The sequence below is a fragment of the Paramisgurnus dabryanus genome, chromosome 14 (assembly GCF_030506205.2).
Source record: "Paramisgurnus dabryanus chromosome 14, PD_genome_1.1, whole genome shotgun sequence".
Taxonomy (NCBI): domain Eukaryota; kingdom Metazoa; phylum Chordata; class Actinopteri; order Cypriniformes; family Cobitidae; genus Paramisgurnus; species Paramisgurnus dabryanus.
In genome coordinates, this window is record NC_133350.1 from 1970005 (window position 1) to 1980841 (window position 10837).

At 35.9% G+C, this 10837-nt stretch overlaps 1 long non-coding RNA gene across 1 annotated transcript; it reads left to right on the forward strand.

Annotated features, from left to right (window-relative positions):
• Positions 1 to 7191: 7191 nt before the first annotated feature.
• On the forward strand, positions 7192 to 10343 carry LOC135740793 (uncharacterized). The gene is made up of 5 exons (XR_010529255.2): positions 7192 to 7501; positions 9071 to 9127; positions 9270 to 9333; positions 9622 to 9683; positions 9843 to 10343. It is a non-coding gene; the product is annotated as an uncharacterized lncRNA (long non-coding RNA).
• Positions 10344 to 10837: the final 494 nt, after the last annotated feature.

The following is a 10837-nucleotide window of genomic DNA, read 5'->3' on the forward strand; positions in this document are numbered from 1 at the left end:
GTCTTTAAGTAACTTAAAATGTGTTAAATGAGACAGAAACTGCCGACTGACCAGAAAGAAGCAAAACATTCACTTAATGACCTCGGAATGTCGCCATGGAAACTCAAACATTATAACAATCCATTAAATTATGCCATTAAATATTAAATCTCTAAATCTCTTAGCTAGCATTGCTCTCATCTGCGCTCCATGACCTAATGTCCTTTATTTTTTACAGCTGTCAGTGAGAGGAGATGATAGTGGGTGGGGTTTTAACCGAAAGTCTTACCTGTCATTCTGGCCTTCAGATCTGTCGCAGAAGAAAGTAGTTCCCTAACTAAGAGGCTTTAAAAAATCACTCTTTTGTTGTTTGCCAGTTTTCTTCCTTCAAACTTGTGCCATTGAACTGTTGTATAAAAGCAATATCGCTCTCGGGGTCATGTGATATCGCTCTATATCATCACGAATGTGAATGCCTTCTCTACTCGTGCCTCTGGCCTAATCACAGCCGTGATGATATAGAGATATAGCGAACTCCTACTCCAGCCATATTGCTTCATTAGAAGATTCACACGTCCAAAAGATTCAAAACAGCAAAGTTTCGATGCATGTCGATTTCAAGAAAATTGAGTACAGAAAATAGAAAAAAATATTTAAGAAGAATTAAGATTGAAGAAGTTAATTTGAATTAGATAATATATTATGTAAGCAATAAGGTACGAGAGGCTGTGCTGTATCGTGAATAAGTAACGGCTGAAGCGGAGTCAATGCAACCCCTTCAGCCATTACTTATTCACGATACAGCTCTTGCCTCGGGTACCTTATTGCTTTTATAAAACGGTTACCACACAATATTAAAGTTAAAAAATTTGGGTAAAATGGTCTTAGCAGTGTTTTATTGTGAATAAAGCACAGCTATTGACCAACTAACCGATTGGAACTAACCGTTTTATAAAATATATATATAATACTTTCTCTCTCTCTCTCTCTCTCTCTCTCTCTCTCTCTCTCTCTCTCTCTCTCTCTCTCTCTCTCTGCTGTAAGAATCATTTGACCTTACACAGATGGCAGTGTGACAAACGCATATAAAATCATCTGTTCAGCTGGACAAATATGCAGATTCAGTGTCACATTATTCGCTGTATTAGTACACAGTGTTTGTGATTCACATTAAACAGGAAGACAAACTGAAGCACGTGAATTTGTTTCCACCACAGTTTCAAGGGCACAAACAGGTCAGAGGCATCAAACCTATTCTCATATATGGCATAATGTCGCTCTCGCTGTACTTGTGAGTTTTCAAATCTTTAGTATAAATATCTCCTGACAGATAAACAACCGGCCACCATACAGATCTGATGTGACAGCTTTTTGTATACTGACATATCAAGGGTTTAAACCAGAGAGTGACGTGACTTTTCCTCATTTACATAAACAAAGTGTTAGCGATTGGTTAAATATAATCAAAACCAGGCTATGACCACTGATGCCAACATAGTTTTCTAGTCTATTGAGTAAGATAGTGAGATCTAATGTGTCAAATGCTGCATTAAAAGATTTCACCATGATTGGATGTTAAAAGGAGGCCAATTCACATGGGATTCTCACAAAAAGTTCCAAAAAACATTTCACATTAAACTGACGAAAACATGTGAAATTCATGTGGGGGTTTTTAAGGGCTGTCTGAGAAACTACCTGATAAGATTTACACAATGATGCTGGCCTTGCATGGCTGACAAAGAGACAATGTAGTATTTTTGTGTGTGTGTGTGTGTGTGTGTGTGTGTGTGTGTGTGTGTGTGTGTGTGTGTGTGTGTGTGTGTGTGTGTGTGTGTGTGTGTGTGCGTGCGTGAGTATGCTGGAGGGTGAATCTGACACCAAATTTAATAAATGAAAATTCAGCATATATAGTCATCAAAACCATGTTTCCTCTTATGTTTGTACTGCATACGGTCAATAACAATGAGAAAAAACAGAAAAATCTAAGAGAGAAAACTTTCCATTAATCAGCAAATGATGTGTTTATTAGATTATCATGTGAACTTTCTCTTGAATCCTGCCAAATCACTGACAGCTGCTCCCCTCTAACCCTCAGTAAACCCTCGTCCAGGGGAGACCAGGGGGCTTTGGCAGAGACCCGCACCTGCCGGAGGGGCTTACAGTAAACTTTCATGGGTCACATCAACTGGGCCATCTGCAGCCCGAAATTAATGCCAGCAAACTGAAATGGACTTCTGCCCCTTTGTTAATGCAACAATACAAAACAATAATACTTAAGATATCAGAGCACTGACAGGTTAATAGACATCAGTTATCATCATTAACAGTGTCTGAAATCATAAGAGGATGATTACCAAACAGACCAAAACATATTTTAAAAAACAAATCTGATGTCGTCATATAAAATATGGAGCAACAGATCATCTTCAAACTTTAATTTGGAACAAACATTTGTGACCCTGTTGATGAAATCCAGTCTAAATTCTCATAATCTAATGATGATATTTGATGTTTGATTTTTACTCATTGATCTTTGACATATTAAAGATATCAAGAATATTATTCCAGTCTCTGCCTGCATCACCTTTGTCTTGTCTTGTACTCTGATTTTGAAAGTCTAGTTCTGTTTTTTATGTTGCTGTTTTTCCTACTTGTTTGTTGCCTTGTACATTAAGACTACACTTATCTCCGCGGCTCCTTGCTCTCTGATCCACTCATCTCCTGGTCCTCCACAGACTTAGCCCCCGTCTCTCCCTCTTTTCCATCTCTCACCTAGACTTGTTTATCTGTCGATGAGCATCTGGAAGACTCCATAGGATGCCGTCTGTCAACCTTGTCGCTTGTCATTAACTCTTATTTTGGTAACTGTTCTGTGTTCATACTGTATGTTGCTGTGTTCTGTCCTCTTGTTTTTTACATAGTAAGTCAATGACCACACCCTCTTGTTATCTTGTTAGGGTTGTTTGCACCATCTGACTAAGTAAAAGTTTGTGGGCTATCTTTATTTTCTTGGTCCGTTTCCTATTCCATGCCCTGGTTTATCACATTTCTTCTTGTTTAATGTGTCTTTGTTTATCAGTTTACTGTATGTATTTTGTGAATTATTACAATAAACCTTAGACTGCATCTGGATCTGCTCCTCTGCCTGCTGTTTTTTTGTTACAGTTCTTAGTTAATTTAGGATGATTTAAGAAACAGTAAATGACAAATCGACTTTAGCGAGGTCTTCAGGCAGGGTCACATTTACTTAAACTCAAATCAGAAATAGAAACTTTTTGGCAACATCACAAGATAAGTCCACACAGACCATCTGACCTGATCTTATTTGCTGTTACAAGGACAGGTGAGACGCAGACCGGAAGCAGGTGACAAAGGCCATCTGTTGCTGCGCTACAGCTGTGCTCTAAACTGCATTACTCAGAGCACTGAAAAGAATTAACACACAAACAGAGTTTAAAAGAGAGAGAGAGAGAGAGAGAGAGAGAGAGAGAGAGAGAGAGAAATGCTAATGTCGTTCCTCAAACAATCTATTCAGCACAAAATGCTGTTACACATCAGTGCAAGAAAGTTTGAGCAAGTTTAAAGGTGAATAACACATTGTGACAATAGCCTGGTTAGACGATTTTCAAATTCTCTTTAAGAAACTTGACGGCATTTCTATTAACAGATGTCATTCAACTAAAACGTCATTTTGTTCTCTCACGATAAGTCAACAACCATGGTGACGGCTGTTTCGACTAAATACGGCATCATGCAGACCGACATACGGATGACATCAAAATCCCACAAGAGAGATTAGAAAGCATAGAGAGCAGTAGATCTCTCATGTGGTATTTTGATGTCATGCCCTTGTCGGTTCTTGTGCCCCTGCATTTATATGTTGCATTGTTTGTTTAAACCTAAGACATCATTTTACTACCACCATTTAGTCGTTTGTTGTTATCGTGATGTTGTGGTTTTAATATCAGTGTGGCATTTCCAATGCTTAAAGGACACATATTATGCAAAATGTACACTGTAAAAAAATTCCATAGAAATTACAATGTTATTGCAGCTGGGTTGCCGGTAACTAACCGTAGATTTAAATTTATGTTATTTACTGGCAAGAGTTTATTCAAAGTTAAATACATTTTAAATATTAACAAGTCTTTATCTTTACAGAATAAAACTATACAATAACAGCCTCATGCAAAGCATTCTGGGAACCAGAAATCATCATCAGCTTTTTCTGTTTTTGCTTCAGATTTTGTTTCCCAGAATGTTTTGCTTGATGCTGTTTTTTTGTTTTACTCTGTAAAGACAAAGACTTGTAAATGTTAAATGTTCATTTAACTTTGAAAAAAATGTTGCCAGTAAATAATATAAATTTAAATCTACGGTAAGTTACCGGCAACCCAGCTGCCATTTCTACTGATTTTTTTACAGTGCACTTTTTCACATTTTTTGGACAATGGACAGAAATGTGTGTTGGCAGTGTGAACATAACAACTCTATACTGAAAAAAAACTCATTTTTTAATCCCCATTAAACCAAAGTGCTCTCATTAGAAATGCCTTTTTGATTCTCTTGTTAATATGATGTCACACTGATACATCCCACCATCATAGTCTCCATAATACAGCGGGGACACTTTCATCACATCAGAGAAAGAGATGAGCCATTTTCCAAGCCCGTGGAAATGTGATCATCTGCAGAGACCTGAATGCTATCAATTATATCTGACTAACACATACAGTATGATCACACTAAAGACGACGTCAATCTTGCTGTAAAAGATATAAAGTATATAAAAAGACATACAGTACATAAAGCTTTTAGATGGAGAGCAATTGCTCCAACTTCAACCTGTGGGAAAAACTATTTAAAAGAAGCCCAATTCCACAAATAAAACTTAGCAACCCTCAAGTCTGGATATAATGTAGACACAGTTGTAATGATCTTCTCCATCATTTGATGAATCATTTCGCCAGCCACTTTTCCGCAACAGCTTTTAACAGAAGAGCTTAACATTAAGCACTTGTAAACTGAGATGAAGAAACAAAACCTTTGAAGATGCAGATGCAGATGTAGATGAAGCAGATGAGAGCCCTAGAGACTCCAGAGTCACATGCAAACTTATTTGAGACCTGTGAGGCGTAACCGCTGCTCATATGGTGCTGAATTAAAACAAATATCGGGCGAAGACTAAAGGACAGACACAGCCCTGAGCCGCCACACCTCAACAGTTTCATTAGTGTTTGAAACTTCATGCATTTCAAAGGCAACAGATTGTCGTAGTCGACAGCGTGTTGTTGTCCTGAGGCAAAATGTCACTTCAGTATGAGCAAACACGAACCCTTCAGGATGTCTGATTCGCACCAAAAACCTGACAAAACAACATCAGCCCAAACTACTCCAACCTAATACTAAACACATCGAGAGATGGCACTCTACCTCTTCAAGTGATTTACTGTCCCATGATATTTAGTCGCTATTAAAAGCTAATATTTAGTGTATACTAGTAGATTAAAATAAAGGTCCTGATGATCAACTATGCAAATTTGAAATTAATTTGACCGATCAATACATCATGATCTAAAACAACAAAATGAATACGAGGAAAGTCTGAAAATCACAAGACAACGAATTTCTAATATTCTGGCTGTGTCTGTGTGTGCCCTTACAAAAAAAAGTATACTCAAAGTGTATTTTATTAATTATTCTTAATTAACTTTATGCAGTAAGCAGGGCCGTACGCAGGATTTTATAGCATGTGTATTTATTCCAGGGCATGAAACCCAGGAAATTTATCTGGCTATTCCATCAAAAGAGCAATAACATTACTGTAGTAAGTCATTTCACATTCTCTAAAACTTTCAACAAATGTTAACTTTGCCACTGTATGAACCTCATTGATAATGCTTTAAAACATTTAAAAATAACTTCCAACAAACTCATAAAGGCTGTTTATGGGTATTTACAATGAAAGTGAGATTTAGTCTTCCTGAAGTGACGTATGATGGCAACTCCACCCCCAGACGGTCCACCTGATTTGAAGTCGGGTTGGGTAGACCTGTTTGCGTCTCCGGAGACCACTCACTGCCAGCTGTTTTACTCCCTGACCGATTTGTCTTTTAGTTCTTAATGCATTCTTGCTATGTTATTTTTAAGCTCCTTTGAAACGTTTAAGAATAAAGGAATAAAACTAAACTATATTTAATTGGCATACATTAGAGTACAGTACATTAGTATATCTACTCCTGGGCTTGTTATCAGTGCTGAACTGTATGTGATAAACCATATATTTCACCAGCAGCCGGTTCTTGGTGTCGGGAAAATTTCATCAATTCGTTCAGTATTTTTTACTGCACACATAAATTTACCGCAGTGTTGAATTAAAGAAGATATCTCTGAACAGCAGTACGTCTGGTTAAATTACATGGACACAGTCTTAATCGCATTTTAAGAGACACAGTAGACACAGATATTAGACTAAAGTGTTCAAAAAGATCTTTAAAAACTCTAGAAAACTTTCCATGTAATTACGGTGGAAGAAGATGAGCAGCCAGTGACCATGTCAAGTTCATCTGATATAGCAGCTGTTATAATTCAAGAGACCAGCTACATGATTCTGGAAACAGAGGCTGGATTTCAAAGATTCAAAATCAATTTCATTTCAATTTTATTGATATAGTGCTTTTCACAATTCTTCATCAATCCGAAACAAAGAAAACGCGGAAAAGCAAAATACAACAAAAACATTGCAGTTTGTAAATATAGTTTATGTACATGGAGTTACACAGAATTCAAATGGATTTCCTTATTTTAAACAAAAATGATATAAGTGGTACTCCATTTCAAACTATATCTTTGAATCTTGCACAAAAGTACATGGAGGTATTCAAAATTATTTCCTTATAGAACAATGTATATAATAACAATAATAATAATAATAGTAATTAGTAAAGTAGCAAATACTGCGAGTTTGTAAAAGGACCAAAATAATGAAAAGCAGTATTAACAGAGTCCTGTACTAAGCAAACACACTAGCCCAGCAGGCAAGGGATAAAAACTCTTTTGGGGAGACAGAAAAAACCCTGGGAGTAAACCAGGCTTAGCCGAGAGGGTCGGTTCTCATCTGACACGTTACAGCTGCAATCCATAACAGAGGATAGAGACACAGAGTTATGAAGTGCAGCTACAACACATTGCTGTTACAGTAATATATTATATACTACACTGTTAGATGTCGCTGTAGATTTAGCAGTACATTACTGTAAAAATCCACAGTACTATACTGTATGTGTACATTACAGTACAGTACTGCAGTTCATAATGCATTCTGGGTAAATTTGTTTGAGCGGGAACATTTTACAGTATCTTTTGGTCTTGATGTAACCTTGCTGTAGCCATTGCTGTAATGTGCCAGGTGTACTTGCAATAATCAGAGAAAGTGCGCCAACGTCAAATCACACAGACAGAGGGAGAGAGAGCACAACTCCTGGCTGCAGCTGAAGGAGGACGATTGATTTCTGGCAGTTCGGTAAGTTTGAAATATTTCTGTTTCATGAAAACTTAATTTTTAGTTTAAGAATGTTGTCAATAGTTTGTCACAATATTGTTTTAAACGTGCAATGAGAGAGAAAAACGGTCGCCAACAAAGTTTCAATCTCCCTCAGAAAGTAAGCTAACGTTACACACAGATGTCTACCGCTGCTTTAACTCGCTTTACACCTTTATTAATGAATATAGGGTTGTTTTAACTAAATTATGAGGGTTTTGGTGAGTTTATATTGTGTTGAAAGTGTGGTGACAATGAAACTATTTTTAACGAAATGGACAAAGACCACCCGGCAGCGCGGTCTTGCGGTCCCAGCATAATGGTCGTTTATCTCGGCGTTTCATCCGTTCAGTTAGCGTCAGAGAAAAGTATTAAGTTCGACTGTTTGGCAAGGCTGACTCGTGGTTGTAAACAGTCAGGACTTGTCACACCGTACACAGCATACTGTAGTACCGAACTCCTCCACAGAAGTGAAAACAAGAAACCTCATATTTAACTGGATACATGCATCGAACTCATCGCAGCTTTAACTTCGACCAAATATAATTCAGACCTGGGCTCATCTTAATATCAGATGAACGAAAGGGATTGCCGCGCTTATTGTTGTTGTTATTATATTACGGTATATCCGCAAAAGCAGAGAATATCTTCTCTTAAGCGTTTTACACGTCCAGTAAGTTGTCCAATACATTTTTATGGCATATTGTTTCCACCACTTCAGATGCATTACATGCAGTATATATAAGTTTCCAAAACGCATCAAATCAATGCTCGAAAAGAGAATGGGCTCCGCATTTACGTACCTTTGTCTTCTCGTCTCTGTCATCTGATCCTTCATCTCTGGATTTAAAATAGTCCAATATAACATCGTGTAGGAAACTGGCATCACCAGGATTGCTCAGATTTAGGCGATCATGTTTATCTTTAAAGTGAGCAGCCAGCTAGCTACTAACTTAGTTAAAAAACTTTGCGTGAAATAGCGTGTTACACCGCAGCCGGTCCGGGTTAAACATTAGGGGCAGTCTTTTTACCTTGTCACTATAAATCGCTATTTTCTGCACTAAACGAGACATTTTCAGAGATTTTCTGTAGACAAGATGTTATAGAATAATAATAAAAAAAGACTTATTTAGATATTTATATGTAATATATAATATAACAACTAATATATATATATATATATATATATATATATATATATATATATATATATATATATATATATATATATATATATATATATAATTGTTTTACAACTGACTAAACACTTACAGAAATGTTTTATTTGTTAGCATAGCATGATATTAGATTTAAACACTTAATACATTTTTAAATCAATCACTTTGTCTCTGCACAATGAACATTATCAAATATTATTAATGTTGTAAAATATATTGTTCATTGTTAGTTTATATTAGCTAAGGCATTACCAAATGTTAAGGAATAAACTATTGTAGTAAAGTGTTACTAAATTTTTTTTTTACCATTTCCTTCACAATGTCTACTTATTTCTATGGCTAACAGATTTTGTAACATTTGTATTTTTTACAGTCTTACCATTGCTTGTAAGCTGGATTGGGTAAGATGGATCATCTTTAAAGGAACCAGGCAAGTACATGATGTACAGTTACAAGTCATGTATTTTTTTGACTGCAATATTAAATGCTTTCACGTCACATGTAAAAGTACACAGGAATGTGGCTAATCACTTTTTATTTGTAGTTTACATGAGTGTCATTGCACTTTTCAGGAGTTAAGGCAGATGTGGAGGCACAACGGGTGATACCAGACACACACCAAGCACATTATGTTCGGTAAGTTTGTACTTTACCACTACAGTTTCTTTAAATACCCATGTATACACTCATTCACAATTCCCACACACAACACTGTAACACGACCATACACAACATGTACACAATTGTCTTAGTTTGCCATGTAGAAATATACAAACAGAAATATTCAGACTTTGGTTTTTAAGAAATTTTATTTAATAATTGTATTTATTTAGCAGAGGTGTCCCTGGACTTTATTGACAAAAGATTTTGTTTTCAGAATAAAAAGTTGTGTCCAAATCAGTAACAATTGCACTTTCTGTTCAGGACATTCAATCATGACAGGATCCAGGTGGATGCTGTCCATTGAGGAAAGAGTTTGTTCCGAGGTAAGTGAATCTTCTGTATTTTAATGTAATTAGGTGTGGAACAGTAGAATAAGAGCAAAAGGTTTCAGAATAGGAGTAAATTCAAGGCTGAGTTTAGTTTTTTAAGAATCTTTTTCTATCTTATATTTGTTGACTTAATGTTTATGATATTTCTAACAGGTTTCTGGATAGAATTAATTCCAAAGATGGGAAAAAGTGCACATCCAGACAAGGAGCAAGCAAAAAGACAAGGAACTTGGTGCAGAGAAAAGCTGTGGCCATTAACCCCTGTGAACAGCTTCATGCAGTCCCTGATTGAGTTCGAATGGACGACTTCAAAGTAAAGGCCACTGTGGTCTGTCTGCCACAGTTTAATGCATTTATTTTTAGTGTTAAATGAAATTCAAGTAGAATATTTAAAACTATGGGCCAGTGTTCTTTTTACCACAGTGAAATGTTACCTTTTAGTCGATGATGGACTTTAAACTGAAAACTTCAAACTATGGAACAGTGTTCTATTTGCCAGAGTTAAATATGTTACAGCAGGGGTCTCCAAACTTGTTTATACTTGTTGATTTTATTTTATTTAACTTGTTTATATGTTTATTATTGTTTAAAATCTTGTTTTAAATATGTTTTGTTTCAATTAAATGTTTTTTTTAAATAAAATTTTGATACATACATTGCTTGGATTGCCTTTTAATTCATTATGTTTTAATGTAGCATTTTTACCATATTAATAACTATAGATTTAAACCTAAATATCTAGCTATTATATATAATATTATTGTATTAACTGTAATAAGTAATAAATAGTATTTATGGGTCAATATAGACATTACAGTAAATTACTGTAAAAATAGACTACTGTAATAAAATATTGTAAAATTACAGTACAGTACTGCTTTGTAACTATACAGTACTAGTTTGTGTACTGTAAAATGGTATTACAGTACAGTACTGTAAAACCAAAATACAGTAACTTACTGGCAACCGTGCTGCCAGTACCGTACTGTAAAAATACAGGGAAATCGTTAACAGTGTATACTGACCATAATGTTCTATATAGAATATAATGAATACTATGTAATAGAGTTTAACATCGCTGCAAGAGCAAGAGGAAGGGGTCAGCTGTCACTGGCCAGTCATGAATTTAGCAGCATAAAGATGGGCAT